The sequence below is a fragment of the Mixophyes fleayi genome, chromosome 2 (assembly GCF_038048845.1).
Source record: "Mixophyes fleayi isolate aMixFle1 chromosome 2, aMixFle1.hap1, whole genome shotgun sequence".
Taxonomy (NCBI): domain Eukaryota; kingdom Metazoa; phylum Chordata; class Amphibia; order Anura; family Limnodynastidae; genus Mixophyes; species Mixophyes fleayi.
In genome coordinates, this window is record NC_134403.1 from 232,651,737 (window position 1) to 232,670,381 (window position 18,645).

Here is an 18,645-nt window from a genome sequence, read left to right on the forward strand (position 1 = left end):
CCAAATTATGGGTGGGTGGTCACTAGGGAAAAAGTACAACACCTAGGTCCCTTAGTCTGAAGTCTCCCAATAGTGTTTGCAAGCCGATCACTAATTCATGTACAAAGAAACCTGAGTATTGGGAGACTGGGAAGAACGAACAGACAATAGCCTGCCCACAAGTGTTGATGAAAAGAACTGATGACATTATTAGAAGTGTGTATATTAAAGCAAGCTGAAGGAGATTGTATATGGCATTATTGATAGACATAGGATGATGCTATTGATGACCATGAAGTGTTTAAATGTATTCTGAGCTTAAAGACATGCGTTGGACAGAGGAACCTGTTAAACTTGAAGAACTGTAATAGAGTATTCTGTATAACTGATACATTTTCTATTGTACTCTGTACCTTTCCAAATAATGTATTACGTTTTTTATTGCACCCTTGAAGGGCATACAAAAGGTTATCTCCAAGCTCCAGAAGTGTACGATCTATAGTAAAGGAAGAAGTCGTTTTGAGGATTAAGACTCTCTCTTATGATAACTTGTTTAGATCTACAGACAGCATGGTCATACACCAAGGGGGTCTTGCATTACATAACAATGAAACGTGGTACTGAGATCCTGCATATAACATCTTTAAGGTGATAGGTTATTATACTATCAAAGGGTGGAACTGTCTAAGTCGTATAATTGGATGAACGAAAGTATATTGGTTAATATTGTTTTATTGGCCGATTGCACTCAGTATGCCACGCTACACGTAGCATACTGCGATCGCACGGTAAAATACGCACGCACACACTCGCATTACAACATTTAGTTATTTATATAATTCATATTCATATTGAATCTATTCTACAGTGATTTATGAGCAGATACCATTTAGTTTGTTATTAGTTTATATATTATGATTATATGTACACCTCAGTGTTATTTAAGGTTCAGGTTAAAGGAAATGTGTCATGTCTGATATCATATTAATCCCCTTTACATCAGCAGCTGTCCGGTGCATTCGGCGTAGAGATCGCACATTGCATACTCTAGTTATTGATGTTAGGGAATAAACCTTTAATATGATGCTGACTGTAAAATGCTAATAGACTAGTTGTAACTGGAGTCGTGGCGGGAACAAAGGAGCACATCCCCTGGAGAGATGACCCCCACCTTTGGATTCTTTAGTCTGAACTAGCCTATGACCTGTTTACCCTGGACCCACCCGAAGTCTGGACCTATAGAAGCAAGCCACGTCATCTGCATTGTTCACTCTGTAACACTGAATGTATATATAATCATAGCTGCGCTCCCAGTCTTCAGTCATTCTCTGACCACAGTATTCCAGGGTGAATTACTGTTCACTGGTGCCCGTGGAAGTGCAGCGGTATGTATGTATCTTTTGGTATTGGCTTTACTGTACTGTATTATATAACAATAATGTATTGAATTGTTAACTTTTTACATCTGCTAAAATAAATCACTTTGTGCGTTGGAAACACAATACAATCGCCTATGCAATGCTTATTTGAAAACGATAGAATTACTTTAATAAAAGTTGTAAGAAGTGTATTGCTTCTTCAGTAAAGAAACTACTTTTTTCGAATAACAAGGTAACATGTGGAATGAGAGCTTAAATTCTCACAGGATGTATACTTCGTTAGCAACATCATAGACCAAGCTTGGTCTGCAAAACCTGATATGTAGAAACAGATGATCCAGAACTGCAAACAGCAATTGGACTTCCAGATATAATGCTTCCAAATCATACAGGAGTGTGATGTAGCTGAAGTCATAATAAGAGAGAGTAATGTTCTAGAAATCACAGCCGGGATCCACTCACTACACTTTTAAAGACAAGCTGTGGAAGCATAAATCAAATTAGTAATGACATATGAATTTTCTCAATTGTATAATTGCTTCACAGAGGAGACAAGAAAGAACAAGGGGATTACTTTTATGATACCTCTCTACTCTCTGATCTACTTCATAATCAAGAAAGAACGTAACAGAGCATCCATCATAGACACTTATGCTACAGAAACAGGTAGCCTTCATTGGATGGACAGTGGTTAGGGATTTAGTAGAGAGTTAAAGCAGTAGAAAGATACCCAATTGTAATGTGTAACGTAATTTGATGGTGCTATATAATTAAATTTAGATGATGAACGAAGATGGTGGCGTGCACAAATGTGGAATGTGAAAGAGCATCCATCATAGACACGTACTACAGAAACAGGCAGTATTCATTGAATGGACAGTGGTAGAATTAATACATTAGACATTGATAAAACTAAATAGACAAAGGTAGCCTGCACCTTCATCTGTTTATTTATTATGCACTGTTGTTGGGTAGAGTATACATCGGGAGCCAAGAGTAGAGCTTTCAAACACCTTGTTTTACTCTAAGTGCTTTTTATGGTATGAGTGAGGTAGATCTGACAGAATAGCTCTAGCTCTAGCTCGAGTATGTGCCGTAATGCTGCCCTTGTGAATCAAGCAAGGGGACTCATCACTCGTATATATTTTCAAGTATATAAATGTCATGTATAAATTGTCATGTATATCAATATGGAATTTATATAAATATGGAATGTATAAATAATACATATATGTTATATTAGTGAAGTGTAAAAAATATGTAAACTAGACAGTTCAGATTGGTCAATAGTTGGCCTTCCCAGTGTATATAACTCACATTGATGCAGAATTGGTTCTCCAAACATCTGTCTTGTCAAGACAATGCAATTGAATTTGTATGTCCACATTCTGAGAAATTAAGAAAATTGACATATTGTTCACCCAACCAGCAGTCATTTGACTAATAGCAGCACTAGTGACATGCTGAAAAAGTTAGGATTTGCAATGAGTTATAAAAAGCCCCCAAAAAAGGTAATTTGTGTGCAAGAATGTACTACAACGACGGCTTCAGAAAACTCTTGGGGAAAAGTGGAATAGCCAAAATCGTGCAAGATGGCATTGTCCTTGGGGACAGCCACCCACCGGGACATCCACCTACCCATATGCTGAAATGGACATGGATTCACATAAGTTAACACTGTAGCGACAAGCACTGCCCCTTGTCATGCTCCAGAAGAATATTTAGTGGATCCCCTTTTTCTGTCAGTAAGTGGTACACACTCCGGAGCGCGTAGTCTAGCGGGTGGGGGGTTTTCGCCAGTGACCCCCGCAAGGGGGTATGGGCTTCGCTACTCCTATCTCGCAGGTCGCGGCCTCCCGAATGAGCGTTGACAGAATAATGGTGGAGCTAGAAACAACGGGTTGGTAACTCGGGGACAACATCAGGAGTATCACTGATTTAGTAACGGTCCTAATGGCAATGAAGATGAATTAGAACTAGCTGCTCTGTAATTGATAACACAGGGTAACAGCAGGAGAATCATTGATACAACAACAGTTCAGATAGTCAATGAGAATGGATAGAACTAGTTGGTTTGTAATTGGTAACTCAGGGTAACAGCAGGAGAATCATTGATACAGAAACAGTTCAACAATAGCGGGAACAAGGTTAGGACTAGCTGATCCAGGAATGGTAACTCAAAGTAACAGCTGAGGAATCACTGATACAGCTATAGTTCAGATGAAAACAGTGGTTGAGTAGAACGTAGCTGATCCAAGAATAATAACTCAGAGGCTAGCAGACGAATCACTGGCACAGCAGCAGTTCAACCAGAGGCAGACATGGAGTAGAACTTTAACTGATCCATTAAAGATGATTCTAGCAACAGGTGAGTTACTGGTTACAGCGACAGTTCAATATATGAATATTAACAAGGAAATGGAACTTAGCTGATCCGTGAATGGTGATTCAACAACGGGTGGGATACTGGTAAAGCAGCAGTCCTAGTGTAGAAGCGGCAGTGGTGTTGAGCTAGCTGATCCATGAATGATGATTCTGACAGCAAGTGAGTTACTGGTTACAATTGCAAACTCAGCCCAGCAGCAGCAGAGGTGTTGGCCTAGCTGATCCGTAGATGGTGATTTCGGATTAGCAACCAGGAGTACAAGTACGCCAGGTAGTTTGTTAACAGCAGTTCAATGTGCAGGAGAAACGAAGAAATAGAACTTAGCCGCTCAAATGAAGGATGATTCGAACAACAGGTGAGTTACTTGTTACAGCGGCGTCTCCCAGTGATTAAGCAGCAGAGGCATTGAGTTAGCTGGTCCGTAGATGAGGATTCCAGGGCAGTAGCTAGGAGACCAGGTGCAATGGGTAATTCATAAGTAGTGTCCGCAGAAGGAAGTACAGCCGATCCAGGACGATAAGCAAGGCAAAGCAGGAGAGACAAACCAACGGAAGCCAAGTCCATAAAGAGAGTGTGTAACTCAAACACATTGGACAGAGGGACAATGGGAGGTTTAAATAGCGCTCCAAAATCCTTAGCACCAATGGGAACAGGTAAGAGGTAATACATGAGGGTAACAGGCCGCACATGCGTAGAACCAAATACAGATGATGCCTTGAAAAAGAAATTTAGTAACCTAGATCACCGCTTCCACGAAACAGGTAACAATGCCGGTACTTGTCTATGGGACCGGCGTGTGACACCCCTTTTGTGGCTTAAGTGCTTAAATTGTTTGGGCCCCCACAAAAGCCGACATTTTGACTGTTGGTTGTTCAACTGGAGATTAAATAGGGATGTTAACATATGAATCATGGGCATTTGGATAACAGTGGTCATCAACAGTAACCAAGTATCACCCTCATCATCATCCTCATTGAAAATGCTTACATCAATTACACTTTCCTTTGAATATAGAAGATACACCAAGTAGGTACCCATTAAGCAGCATGTGTGACACATTGGAGAGGGTGAGCAGCAAATACATTGGAGGGTGTCAGCATGCAGCAATGCATTGGAGAGGATCAGCACTGCAGCAAATACATTGGAGAGGGTCAGTAGCAATACATTGGAGAGGGGACAGCAGCGACAATATCCCAGCTCATCAGATGGACAGCGTCGACGTCAGTAGACATTATTTAACAGATGATGAGACAACACCCAGGTGTGATACATGCATGTGTACGACAGATACAGGATGGACATAATATGATTGGTGGGCAGTTTTATAGAGTTTTATAAAGTCGACAATATAATGACATCAACAGCATTATTAGGAACAAGATTACTTTCACTAGAAAAACTTTCAATTTTAAAGGAAAGAAATGTTTGTTTTTTTCATTCTGCTGCTAATAGTCAGACAGCAAAAGCACAGTTTTTCTCAAAGAAATAAATAGTTCAGAATGATATCTATCTAGCTCAGTCTGTATATACCGTCTAGTACTATTATATATATGCAATGCATTAGCAAAAACCAGTAGCCACTAGTCCATGTAAAGTGTATTTAACTCTATTGTTATTTTGTAGTTCTAATTTTTTATGAAGTTGCTTTACTGTCTCTTTCTAAGACACCCAGGCCCTAAACTACGATAAAGCTAAACTAAGAAAATGTAATAGTACTGTATGTGTGTATTCCAGTGAACACACAAATCTGTGAATTAGCAGATCCACCATTTTGTGAGTGACAGCAATGATAGTGCTGAATCTGCAGCTAACCGCAGGATGTGATGGCTTACCATGTCTGTATTGCTCTAGGAACACGTCCATTAAGGCTTCTGCCTTAATCGTCGTAATTTCATTGCTTTTTGGAGTTTGAGTGGAATAGTTTCAATAGTTTTCATACATTTTAGATTGTGTGTAAGGAACCTTAATCGGACATGTTAAACCGTAAGGTTTTTTGTCTATGGAATATATATATTTATAAATATATATATATATATATATATATATATATATATATATATATATATACCTATCTATATCTATATATGTATATATTTATATACACATAAAGAATCTGAAGAATATGATATTTACTAATTGTCATGATTCACTCATATATACACTAACAAGTTGAGATGACTATTGTAAAAGTATGTAAGTATGTATACAGGGAGGATGAAAGTGGAATTGAATGAGAACATGACTACAATATGATTTATATATACATTTAATGATTTAATGTTAATATCAATGCCAACAGGGCCGGACTGGGACTAAAAATCAGCCCTGGCATTTAAAGCACACAGGCCCACGTGTTGTGGGTTCTGTGCACTATATTGTTGCACACTGATGCTGGCGCAGTACAACATGATGTAGTATGAGTGTGTGTGTGGGGGAGAATTATTTCTAATGACCCTCAACATTGCATTGTTAGCACCCCAATTATATCAATACATACCATGACAATACATTATTAGTACCCAAATTACAGCAATAAATAACCCCCCACACACTCATACTACATCAATCACCCCCACATTACAGCAACCAGCATCACCCCCCACATTACAGCATCCAGCATGACCCCCACATTGCAGCAACCGGCATGACCCCCCACATTGCAGCAACCGGCATCACCCCCCACATTACAGCAACCAGCATCACCACTCACATTACAGCAACCAGCATCACCCCCCCACATTACAGCAACCAGCATCACCCCCCACATTGCAGCAACTGCCATCACCCCCCACATTACAGCAACCGGCATCACCCCCCACATTACAGCGTCCAGCATCACCCCCCACATTACAGCAACCAGCATCACCCCCACATTACAGCAACTGCCATCACCCCCCACATTACAGCAACCGGCATCACCCCCCACCTTACAGCATCCAGCATCACCCCCACATTACAGCAATACCCTCTCCTACTTATTAACAATACTAAGCCCTAAACACACTACAGCATTGCCGCCACCACGCCACCCCATACTACAGCAATAGCACCAATTATACAGGCGCCACTGTAGGAAACCAATGTTTTGCTTTTTCCAAATTTCCCACAAAATAGCAACAACAGAATACTTACACACATATAGGTAACAGGTATCCTTTTCCCTCAAATAAATAGTAATGGCAGAATTTTCATGAATCATTCCACATGAAATAAAACTCTAACACATATCTAAAAAAAAACATAACTATTGAATGATCATTTGAACCCACACGGCCGCACTAAAAGTATTTCCATCTACAGCAAAATGTCAGAGAAAAATATTTTTTTTACTAACTTTTTTTAGTAACTGGATTTGCGTCTTTTCTATTCATTTTAAATAACAGTATATAAATTAAGGGTGATATAGGAGGTGGGTGCGAGATAATTGGTTGTGATTCATCAGTTTAATGGAAAACAGATAGGAAACATTCAAATTATTTACCTGGAGACGTTTACCCCCTTGACTCACAGGCAGGGCCAACAAGAGGAATTTTGGGCCACAATACAGCAACTTCTTTGGGCTCCCATCATATTCAACAATGAGAGACTTGTCTTTGGCAGAAGTTCATATTATGCCACACCGTAGTGCGCCCAGTTCATATTATGCCACAATAGTGTCCCCAAATAACATTATGCCATAGTAGTGCCCCCAAATTATTAGTAGTGCCCAGACAAAAACTCATTCACAAATAAAAATTGGTACAGCATATCAGATACTGAGAGTGTGAGTCCCAGGAGCAGTTTAATACACCATTTACAATGCAAACAAAAATAGATATATTGACACAATCGTATAAAATTTATGACAAGCAATGTTTTTTCCTCTTAATTAAAAATCTATGTACAGATAGATATGCAAGAAACATTACAGCGCAATAATAAACAATACATAGTGTTTTAAACGTCTTTGGATACACAGAAGTGCCCCCAGTTCATGAAAGGATGGTTAAAAACACATTGCACACGAGAAAATATATGAACTTACCTGATTATGGCATACTGTGTTCTGTTCTCCTACTGGGCACGCTGGGCGAGGAGGGATCCGCAGCTGTCAACTCACACAGGCAGTCGGGAGCAGGAACAGAGGGCAGTGGTCGAAGCGGAAATTTAGAAGTGGGGTTATGGAAAATATAAGTGAATGGAGTATGAAGGCTTGATTTTTTTTTTTTCACTTGTCCCCTCTGTGCATTCCCAGTTTTCATTATTACTTGTGTTTTATGATGGCTGCATCCCTGACATTCCCATTCTTAAGATGTCTCTCCCTTTACTCTTTTTATTACCTATGCCCCTGCACCATCTTCTCCTTTGTCCCTCTCACTTAACCCCCTGCACCACCTTCTCCCCTGGCTCTCTCACATGTCTTCCTGCACCACCTTCTCCCCTGGCGCTCTCACACGTCTTCCTGCACTGTCTACCCCCCTGGCTCCCTCACCCCTCTTCCTGCACCCTCTATCCCCCTGGCTCTCTCACCCCTCTTCCTGCACCCCCTTCCCCCTGGCTCTCACACCCCTCTCCCAGCACCCCCTTCCCCTTTGGCTCTCTCACCCACTCTCCCAGCACCCCCTTTCCCCTGGCTCTCTCACCCCTCTCAGCACTCCCTTCCCCTTTGGCTCTTTCACCCCCTCTCCCAGCACCCCCTTCCCCTTTTGCTCTCTCACCCCCTCTCCCAGCACCCCCTTCCCCTTTGGCTCTCTCACACGCTCTCCAAGCACCCCCTTCCCCTTTGGCTCTCTAACCCCCTCTCCCAGCACCCCCTTCCCCTTTGGCTCTCTCACCCCCTCTCCCAGCACCCCCTTCCCCTTTGGCTCTCTCACACCCTCTACCAGCACCCCCTCTCCCAGCACCCCCTTCCCCTTTGGCTCTCACACCCCTCTCCCAGCACCCCCTTCCCCTTTGGCTCTCTCACCCACTCTCCCAGCATCCCCTTCCCCTTTGGCTCTCTCACCCTCTCTCCCAGCACCCCCTTCCCCTTTGGCTCTCTCACCCCCTCTCCGAGCACCCCCTTCCACTTTGGCTCTCTCACCCCCTCTCCCAGCACCCCCTTCCCCTTTGGCTCTCTCACCCCCTCTCCCAGCACCCCCTTCCCCTTTGGCTCTCTCATCCCCTCTCCCAGCATCCCCTTCCCCTTTGGCTGTCTCACCCCCTCTCCCAGCACCCCCTTACCCTTTGGCTCTCTCACCCCCTCTCCCAGCAGCCCCTTCCCCCCTGGGTCTCTCACCCCCTCTCCCAGCAGCCCCTACCCCACTGGCTCTCTCACACATTTATGATACCCGCAACTCGCGGCACCCCCGTGACCCCCACCCACGAAAATCGCTGCACCCCCACGACCCCCCACCTGATTTTCGCGTGGGGGGGTCACGGGGGGGCCACGAGTTTCGCGGGAGGGGTCGCGGGGGTGCCGCGAGTTGCGGGGATCATGAGTGTGAGAGAGCCAGTGGGGTAAGGGCTGCTGGGAGAGGGGGTGAGAGACAGTGCACAGCATAATGGAGAGGAAGCTGAGGAGCGCACAACAGAGGTGGCTGGTTCAGCCACCAGGAAGTCAGGAGGAGTCGGGCCGTCCCATATAGCCATCGGCCCTTCTGGCATTTGCCAGAAGTGCCAGATGGCCAGTCCGGCCCTGGTAGTGGGAGTCTGGTGATGAGTTCGCCCAGAACACCAATAAACGTTGAGAACATTTCTCGCATAGCCCCTGTTTGATTATTGATGGATGTGTTTATTTGGGTCAAGGAGGTATCAATGTGATTCATTGTATTGGCTATTTGCCTTTGCTCATCCTGCATGTGCTGCAGGATTCGGGAGGTTCAATGTAGCTGTCGATGGATCCCCCGCATTAAATCTTGGTGACATCCCACCAAATTCTCCTGGACACTACAAAATTGCCGGAGAGAATCCGCCAATGTGGGTGCAGGTTCACCTTGTGGGTGACTCTCTGGGGGTTGTGGGCCAGTGGGTGACGGTTGGGAATCACGCAGCACCAGGAGTTCAGGGACATCTGACATGGACTGTAAGATAATGTAGTACCCACATTCGTCATCTGTAGCTGCAACAGTCTGACTGGGATCTTCTTGTGATGTCCCTTAACGGAAAATTATTATAATAAAATACACATTCTTTACTCACTACCAGATACAGGTGATTGCCATTACAGGAAAACTAATGTTTTTTTTGTTTTTTGTTTCTTCACCAACATAGGTGGATTTACCTGCTCCACAATCCTCCTCATCTGTGTCCCCTGCTGATGCTGCTGGTGCTGCTGGTTCTGCCGGTGCTGCTGGTGCGGCCACTACCTCCGGGCCTGTTGCCACTGTACATGGCTGCTGTTGTGTGGAGGCTGTATTGAAATACATGTGCAATGTTACATTAAATTAATCTTTTCTGGTAACTTACTAATCACCCTTGCAAATAAAAATGATTAAAAAAGAAACAGACTTATGTGCTAGATGTATTGTAACTAATTACAAAGCAGGCTGCAGGATAACTGTTTACACATACAATGTACAACAGGACATCATTAGCCAATACTCACCAGCCATTGGCTGAGACACAGGTCTGTCTGTGTCCCGGATATTTATCCCCTCCAGGACCTCAGGGGGTATCAATTGTTTAAATTCCTCCTCATAGGAGGTATATGAGATGACAACAGGAGGCCCACCAGCAGTGCCTAGAAAATATAATACATAATTATTTGTGGCTACAAAGGTACCCTACACTATTCACTATTGAATATAAACATGAACTAAAAACACAAAAGTTTTAAATGTATTTTTTTATCGATACCAAATACACATATACTAATAACCACAAAGGACTAAACACATTAACCATTTGACCAGAAAAACAAACAAAAGAACCCAAAAACAAATATGTGATTCCAAGCTGGGAAAATTAACACATCCTAAGGTACAGCATGCTCATGTTATGAGTTTCTCTATAAAGTTTTAGAAGTTGATGCCTCAGATTCTGACAATTATGGGACAGTAATACTGTGAAGTAGTGAGTGTTAATATAGAGGACAATAATCTGTATATGCACTTTATAGCCAGGGGTCTCCTATTTAATAGGAAGATGTATGTTTGGGAGGTGTTTAAGAAAATCAGGATCCTTGTATCCCCCTGTGTGATATATTAATGTAAATCCCAACGCCAGTACCTGCAGCAGCTCGCCGTTCTTCAGACATCTTCTCCTTCACCCAACTTTTGATGTCACTAATTTGCTTGCGACAATTCTCCACCGAACCTTTTATATGGCCTATTGCATTGACTGCATCAGTAAGATTTTGCCACAGATTTTCTTTTTACGAATAAATGGGGGTTTTGCAGCAAGGCTGCTTAAAATCCTATCATAAATAGGCACTAAAGAGTGCACCAGAGCACAATTCTCTGAAAAACTAAACCGGACATTGCGCCCAGATTTAGTTTTTCCAGCAGAAGGGCCTGTCTGCTCCTCCTGACCTCCTAACTCCTCTATCTCCTCCTCCCCACTCTCCCTACCCTCCACACCTCTCCTTCCTCTCAACATACTCACACAAAGGGGGGGAATAAAATAAAAATGTGAAACAGAAGGGAAAGTCAACACAACAAAGTAATATATAGACTACAAAAAAACAGACCAAATGTACAAAGAAATGAAATAAACAATTGCAAACAAAAGACAAACCACTAAAAGGAAAAAAAAAGACAATGAACCAAAATGCAAGATAAAAAAAAAATAAACCTTCTCACACCAACAAAAAAAACCCCCACTAACCCTTCTTAACAAATCTCTCACTATCTCTCAATATCTTTCTATCTCTCTTTCAACTAGAATAAGGAAATACCTGAGCTTTTATAATGTTAGTGAGGTTTAAATCACGCGGGATTTGCAGTTGAAACTGACAACCAGTGAGACCTGAGTTTTCTCTTGGCTATGTAAATTGACACCTAAACACAGGAGAGTTTGCAAAACACAGGAGAGTTCGACAAATACGGGCGTGTTTGAACTCGCATCAAATCGCCGGAGATGACCAGTGATTTTGAAGATGAGGCTCAAAATCGCACCTTGATACATTTGCTGAGTTTTAGAACTAAAATCGCGGGTAAACACACGCGATTTGCGGCGATTTTAACACGCTGTCAAAATCGGACCTTGATACATTTACCTCCTGGTCTACAAACTTTCAACCGTTCTCTGAAAACTCACCTCTTCAGGCAAGCTTATAATATTCCTCAACCACCTTCTTAACTTCACTAGATTACCACCAGTTACACAGTTCACACAAGACAACTCTCTGACGAACATTGCTGTCTGACTAGATCATATATCATACTAATCCATTTTGTTTTTTTATTTTTGTTTTTTCCCTGTGCAATCTGGCTGGACAGAAATGCAATATGTAGATTTAACCTCACGTATCCAACTCCCATTGTTCCATAGATTGTAGGCTTGCAAGCAGGGCCTTCTCATCTCTTTGCCTGTTTTACCCAGTTTGTTTATTACTGTGTTTGTCTCCAATTGTAAAGCTCTACGGAATTTGCTGGCACTATATAAATAAATGTCGATGATGATACATACAAAAACAAATTTTGTAAAATGTTTGCAAATTACTCTTTTCTGTACTTGACTATTCCTACTGACTAGATTTTCCTCATTTCTTGTTTTTTTTTTATTTGGTTCATTTAGGTTTGTGGTATGGCGGTTACCATTTGCAACGACCTTTGCTATTCAAAATTAAGTTGATTTTCTATCCATTCGTTTTATTTGCACTTAGTGTTACATGAATAGGAATATACTAATTAATTTAAGCCACAAAGTGTAACTGCGATGCCAGCTAAAAGGCAAATGTCTGCTGTGGAAGTAACTGCACAGCGAAAAACAGCAATAAGACAAAGGGGAACAACATAAAGCCTGACGACAAACTGTGACTGATGACCAAAGAGAACGCAATCGTAATCATCATCGCCATGCAAACATGACTCCTCAACAAATTGCCCATCACAGAGAAAACAATCGAAGAGCAAACAGGAAAGATGTACTATCATGTCAACACCTACAAAAATCAGCGAACAAGATGCCACACCATTCTTGATGTTGGTAATTTTGATTAAAGAAATATTAATGCTCATAACTGTGGTGCCATGAACAATATTTGTGAATTTTGCCACACTAAGCTTATAACAACTTTAAAACCAAATTTGATTAGTGCACAATTCTTGACAGTAACTGCAGAAAATCAGACTGTTTTTATGCCATGAATAGACTTAGCACCAACTAATACAGACAATTGATTTGTGTTGAGACGTAGGCAATTTCCAGTGAAACTAGTGTTTTCCATGACCATCAATAAGTTGCATGACAAACATTTGAAAAAGTTGGGATATATTTACCTGATCCTGTTTTTAGTCACAGTCAACTTTATGTGGCAATATCCAGAGTATGGCGATCTGTTGACTTGTAAATCAAACTTATTGGTGGAATGGAACAAGGGAAATTGTTAAAAGACTCTGGGCCTGAGTCATTAAGGAGAGTAAGGAAAATAAAAGGAGTAAATGTTCTCCGGGACAAACCATGTTTCAATTCAGGGGGTGCAAATGAGTTTATTATTTTGCACATAAGTTAAATACTGACTGTTTTTTCATGTAACACACAAATACTTGATAGCTTTATTTTTACACTGAAATTTAAAGTTGATCTAGGACATGTCCTACCCCAACTATAAATCTGTCCTTACATTTTAAATTTACCTCCCCCCTCCAATGCAACATGGTTTTACCCATGTACAAAGCTACTCCTTCTTTATGCTTTGCTCTCCTTAATGACTCAGGCCCTCTGAAAAGATTTACACAAAAATGTGGTATATAAAGAAATATTTGCGAAATAGGAATTTTGTTAAGTTATTTTTGTTTTTTTTGAGCCAGTAGTTGATTCCACATTTGTGGGATAAATGACATGTGGAATTTAACCATTACCAAAAAAGGGTCCAACATAATCTCATTCTAGTTTTTTTATTTTTAACTAGTAGTATATACGTATATTGTGACAAAGAGAGTGGTTTTCCACAGTCCTCTAAGAAAGGAATTAGCTATTCAGTTGACAGTGTGCAGGTAAAGGCTACATACAGGGTCCTTGCACAAAGAATTGGTGGTCATGCACTTAATTGACTTATTGTTAGAGAGGGGTTCTAGGTCAAGTTATTTGGTTTGCTTATGTAGACTCAAAATATTGTGACAGACTCATTAATTAGTGAGTATATAGATGTTAAATGAGTAATTACTACATATTCTAGTCCCTTCTAAATATGCAATTAAATGTTATGGCTACAGGCTACCAAGATAAACTTTTAGAACAATAGGTAATGAGGTCTTCACCTTTAGCAGCCGCCTTTCCCGTAGAGCTGAGTATGCTCACAGGTACTTGGATGCCCCCAGGTCTTAAGCTCAGCGTAGTAAAGGTTTATCTATGGCGGCCATAGCGCAGCTGGAACAGTAGGCAGGGGCCACGAGGATGGAGCGCGTTGTCAGTGGTAGGCCGGGATCAGGGGTCCAAAGCAGGCAGAGTAGTCAGGAAAACACGCTAACGCATGCGGGTCACAAGCAAAACAGCAAATTCCAATGTTCAGGCAGAGGTCAGGGCTACAGGAAAACAGGCAAGGTCCAATTACAGGCAAGGATCACAATGAGGAGTCAATCAGAATTCAGGAGACAATGAGCAGGTCAGCAACAACACAGGTAGTGAATAACCATCAGGGAGGCTAAGCCCTCCTTGTCTTAAATACATAAAATGCCCAATCAGAACTGAGGAGGTGCTGGAGATCTAATCAGCCACCTGAGGCTGTAAATACCAAATTAATCTAATCTGCACCTGCGGAGGGCTGTGTCAGATGCCGGGACACGGAGCTGTCAGTGATAGCGTCCTGGTCGTTGCCATGGTGACGGTCGGGGCCTGGAGGCCGGAAGTGATGTCCCGGCTGTTGCCATGGTAGCAAGCAAGAGAGAAAAGCCGCGGATCGCCGCGTCTTGTAACATTAAATAGTAGTATTTATTCGGTGGATTGTTGTATTATATTGTGTTAATACCAAAGACTTGGTGTTTGCTTACAGTACATATATTGTGTTAAAACTGTAGTTTATATATATATATATATAAATGTTGAATGCCACTACCTTACAATTAAATATATAAATAACTAACATAAGAAGAAAATCACATATTTATTATGCTAAAAAACGTAAAAATACAGAATACAACTCAATTATTGCACAACCCCAATACTAATTCACAGTATATTCCTAATTACCATCATAAAAATGGATTATTCCATTAATTAAAGAACAGATTTATGTACATAAAACTTTAAAAACTGCACTATGTAGAGAATTCATACATAAAAATATTCATAAACATGCTTACCATAATCCAATAAAATTTCCTCAAAATGGTGTTAAAAAAACCCTGCTTCCAGAGTGCAGCATCAACAACAGTCCACAGATATGCATCTCAATACATATTTTTAAATTGACAGTAGTCCAATGTTATCTTAACCTCAAAAAGTGCAATAATTGATAGTTATCAACCTTCCCAGTTTTGTCTTCCAAATTGAACATTCTCTTTAACAGGAATATTAATGAATTTCCAATGACATGAAAAAATACTTGCTGTTTTAATCCAAGAGGTGCTCTGAGGCTGAGTACCCAGTAATCCGCTGCAGCACGCTGTAACAATGAGAAATATTGCGTGCATTCCATTCTCTGATTGATGTTAGTATAATTAGTAGGCAAATAGTGCCGCAGTGGTATACGCTCCTTAGTGACCCAGACCTTCCACTACAATCACCATGGCCACAGATCAAAGTGAATACATGTAAATATTTAGCATTCAATATAGCATTGTAAATAATTCCTTTTTATATACCCATTCTAAAGTGGAATTCTAATATTGGAACTTTTATATATAACATTTCCAATATGAAATTAATTGACACCAGTTGATTATTCTATTTATGGAGATAGTAGTTGACAGATGTTAAATAGATATTAATTGATAGCATCTTGTGTTTAAATGATTGACTGTGGTGAGGACATAAATCTCCTCAAGCTCCTATTATTACCCTTAATAAATTATATTGGCATTCAGGGCCGGATTGGCCATCTGGCACTTCTGGCAAATGGTGGGAGCCCAAAGAAGTTGCTGTATTGTGGCCCAAAATTCCTCTTGTTGGCCCTGGCTGTGAGTCAAAGGGGTAGACGTCTCCAGGTAAATAATCTAAATGTTTCCTATCTGTTTTCCATTAAACTGATGGATCACAACCAATTATCTCGCACCCAACTCCTATATCCCCCTTAATTTATATACTGTGTTATATAAAATGAATAGAAAAGACGCAAATCCAGTTACTAAAAAAAAGTTAGTAAAAAAATATTTTTCTCTGACATTTTGCTGTAGATGGAAATACTTTTAATACGGCCATGTGGGTTCAAATGATCATTCAATAGTTATGTTTTTTTTAGATATATGTTAGAGTTTTATTTCATGTGGAATGATTCATGAAAATTCTGCCATTACTATTTATTTGAGGGAAAAGGATACCTGTTACCTATATGTGTGTAAGTATTCTGTTGTTGCTATTTTGTGGGAGATTTGAAAAAAGCAAAACATTGGTTTCCTACAGTGGCGCCTGTATAATTGGTGCTATTGCTGTAGTATGGGGTGGCGTGGTGGCGGCAATGCTGTAGTGTGTTTAGGGCTTAGTATTGTTAATAAGTAGGAGAGGGTATTGCTGTAATGTGGGGGTGATGCTGGTTGCTGTAATGTGGGGGGTGATGCCGGTTGCTGTAATGTGGGGGGTGATGGCAGTTGCTGTAATGTGGGGGGTGATGCCGGTTGCTGCAATGTGGGGGGTCATGCTGGACGCTGTAATGTGGGGGGTGATGCCGGTTGCTGCAATGTGGGGGGTCATGCTGGACGCTGTAATGTGGGGGGTGATGCCGGTTGTTGTAATGTGGGGGTGATTGATGTAGTATGAGTGTGTGTGGGGGGTTATTATTGCTGTAATTTGGGCGCTAATAATGTATTGTCATGGTATTTATTGATGTAATTGGGGTGCTACCAATGCAATGTTGAGGGTCATTAGGAGAAATAATTCTCCCCCTCACACACACTCATACTACATCATGTTGTACTGCACCAGCAACGCACACTGCGCCACGTGGGCCTGTGTGCTTTAAATGCCAGGGCTGATTTTGAGTCCCAGTCCGGCCCTGCCCACTACCCACCACATCAGCGGGTACTAGCCTGGACACTACCCCTAGCCCCTCCTTACCTACTACTCCCGTGCGGTCCAGTGTGCGCCTCAGAGGTGGAAGGCGTCCATCCACGAGTCGTGGAAGGTCTCCAGGGCCTGCCAGGAAGAGGCCGATATAATTTTTGTATGTTGTGTAATTATGGTCAAGTTAGTAAATGTATATTGGAGAAATCATACAAGGCAAAAAGCGTGCCATTTTTTTTTTTTTTTTCATTAGGCATAGAAATAAACCTGTTTTTATGTTTACAAAGTGAATTCGAATTGTTCTTCAGATGTTAACATGTGCACATTTACACCACTTGTAATAACTTTTATGGTTATATAGATTCTGAAAGTGTAATTAAAAACACATACACATACCATATAAATTTGGATAGTGGAATGGGAAACATATTGTATGTTGAGGATGTAAAATATTAATCTATAAAGGGATAAACAAAAAAAGGTTATTGCTCAATCCATAACATTTAGAGAAACTAAAGAAAGCATACTCAACTGTAAAATATCTGTGGATAATGCTTTCTCTCACCTGCCTCCCCCTCTCTGCATTATCCACATCAGCTGATGGAATGAGCTCTCCTGCCTCGTTACTGTCTACTGCAGGTGTTACTGGTAAAAAAAAATTCAGGCCCAAATTATGCAGCAGACAGCACACCAACACAATATCTGCCACCTTACCTGGGGCATAGAGAAGCACACCACCAGAAGTATCTAGGCACCTGAATCTGGTCTTCAATAGGCCAAATGTGCGTTCTATCACCCCTCTAGTGGCTGTGTGCGACTCATTATATTGATGTTGGGCAGGAGTCTGTGGATTCAACAGAGGTGTCATTAACCAGGATTGACACCCATATCCTGAGTCACCTAGAATGTACAAAAGCAATAATGAGGTAATGAAAACACAAACTGCAAATGCACCCCCTATAAATACATACCCAGTAGCCATCCCTCAGGCATTTGTCCATTTTCAAAATTTTGATAGAGGGATGACTGGCAAAGGATATAGGCATCATGACAAGAGCCAGGGAACCCTGCAACCACACTCATGATTTTCATGTTTGCATCACAGACCACCTGCACATTCATCGAGTATGAATGGTGTCGGTTAGTATACACATGTGCCCTTGCACGAGGTGGTTTCAGCCCAATGTGTGTGCAGTCTATAGCTCCCAGGACATTAAGGAAACCTGAGAGTCTATAGAATGCTCCCTTCAGCTTATGCCAATCACAATCCTGGTGGGGGAAGCAGATGTAGGTAGACACCAGCTTGTTTAGTGCAAACAAAACAACATTTAAATGCCTGGAAAACGTTGCCTGAGTGAGGCCTACAACATGGGCACAAACAGACTGGAATGACCCAGTTGCAAAAAAATGTAGGGCACACAAAAGCTTATGCAGTTCTGGCAAAGCGTGAGTGCGGCAAGTAATCGGCTCTAAATCATGTTATAACTGGCCATAAAGGAGCTGGATGTTGGCTCTGTTGAGGCGAAATTTTTGAATGATATCCTGGTCTGTCAGGTTGTCAAAATTCAATCTTTGCCTGAAACACCGGTGCCTGCGGAGCAGACGAGGTACCACTTGCTGTTC

At 41.4% G+C, this 18,645-nt stretch overlaps 1 long non-coding RNA gene across 1 annotated transcript in view; it reads left to right on the forward strand.

The window, feature by feature from the left end:
• The window catches only part of LOC142140316 (uncharacterized), a 131,744-nt gene extending 121,564 nt beyond the window's left edge, over nucleotides 1-10,180 (forward strand). Inside the window, exon 5 of the long non-coding RNA XR_012688397.1 lies at nucleotides 9,976-10,180. This is a non-coding gene — a long non-coding RNA (uncharacterized LOC142140316). The remainder of the gene's footprint in view (nucleotides 1-9,975) is intronic.
• The last annotated feature ends 8,465 nt before the right edge of the window (nucleotides 10,181-18,645 follow it).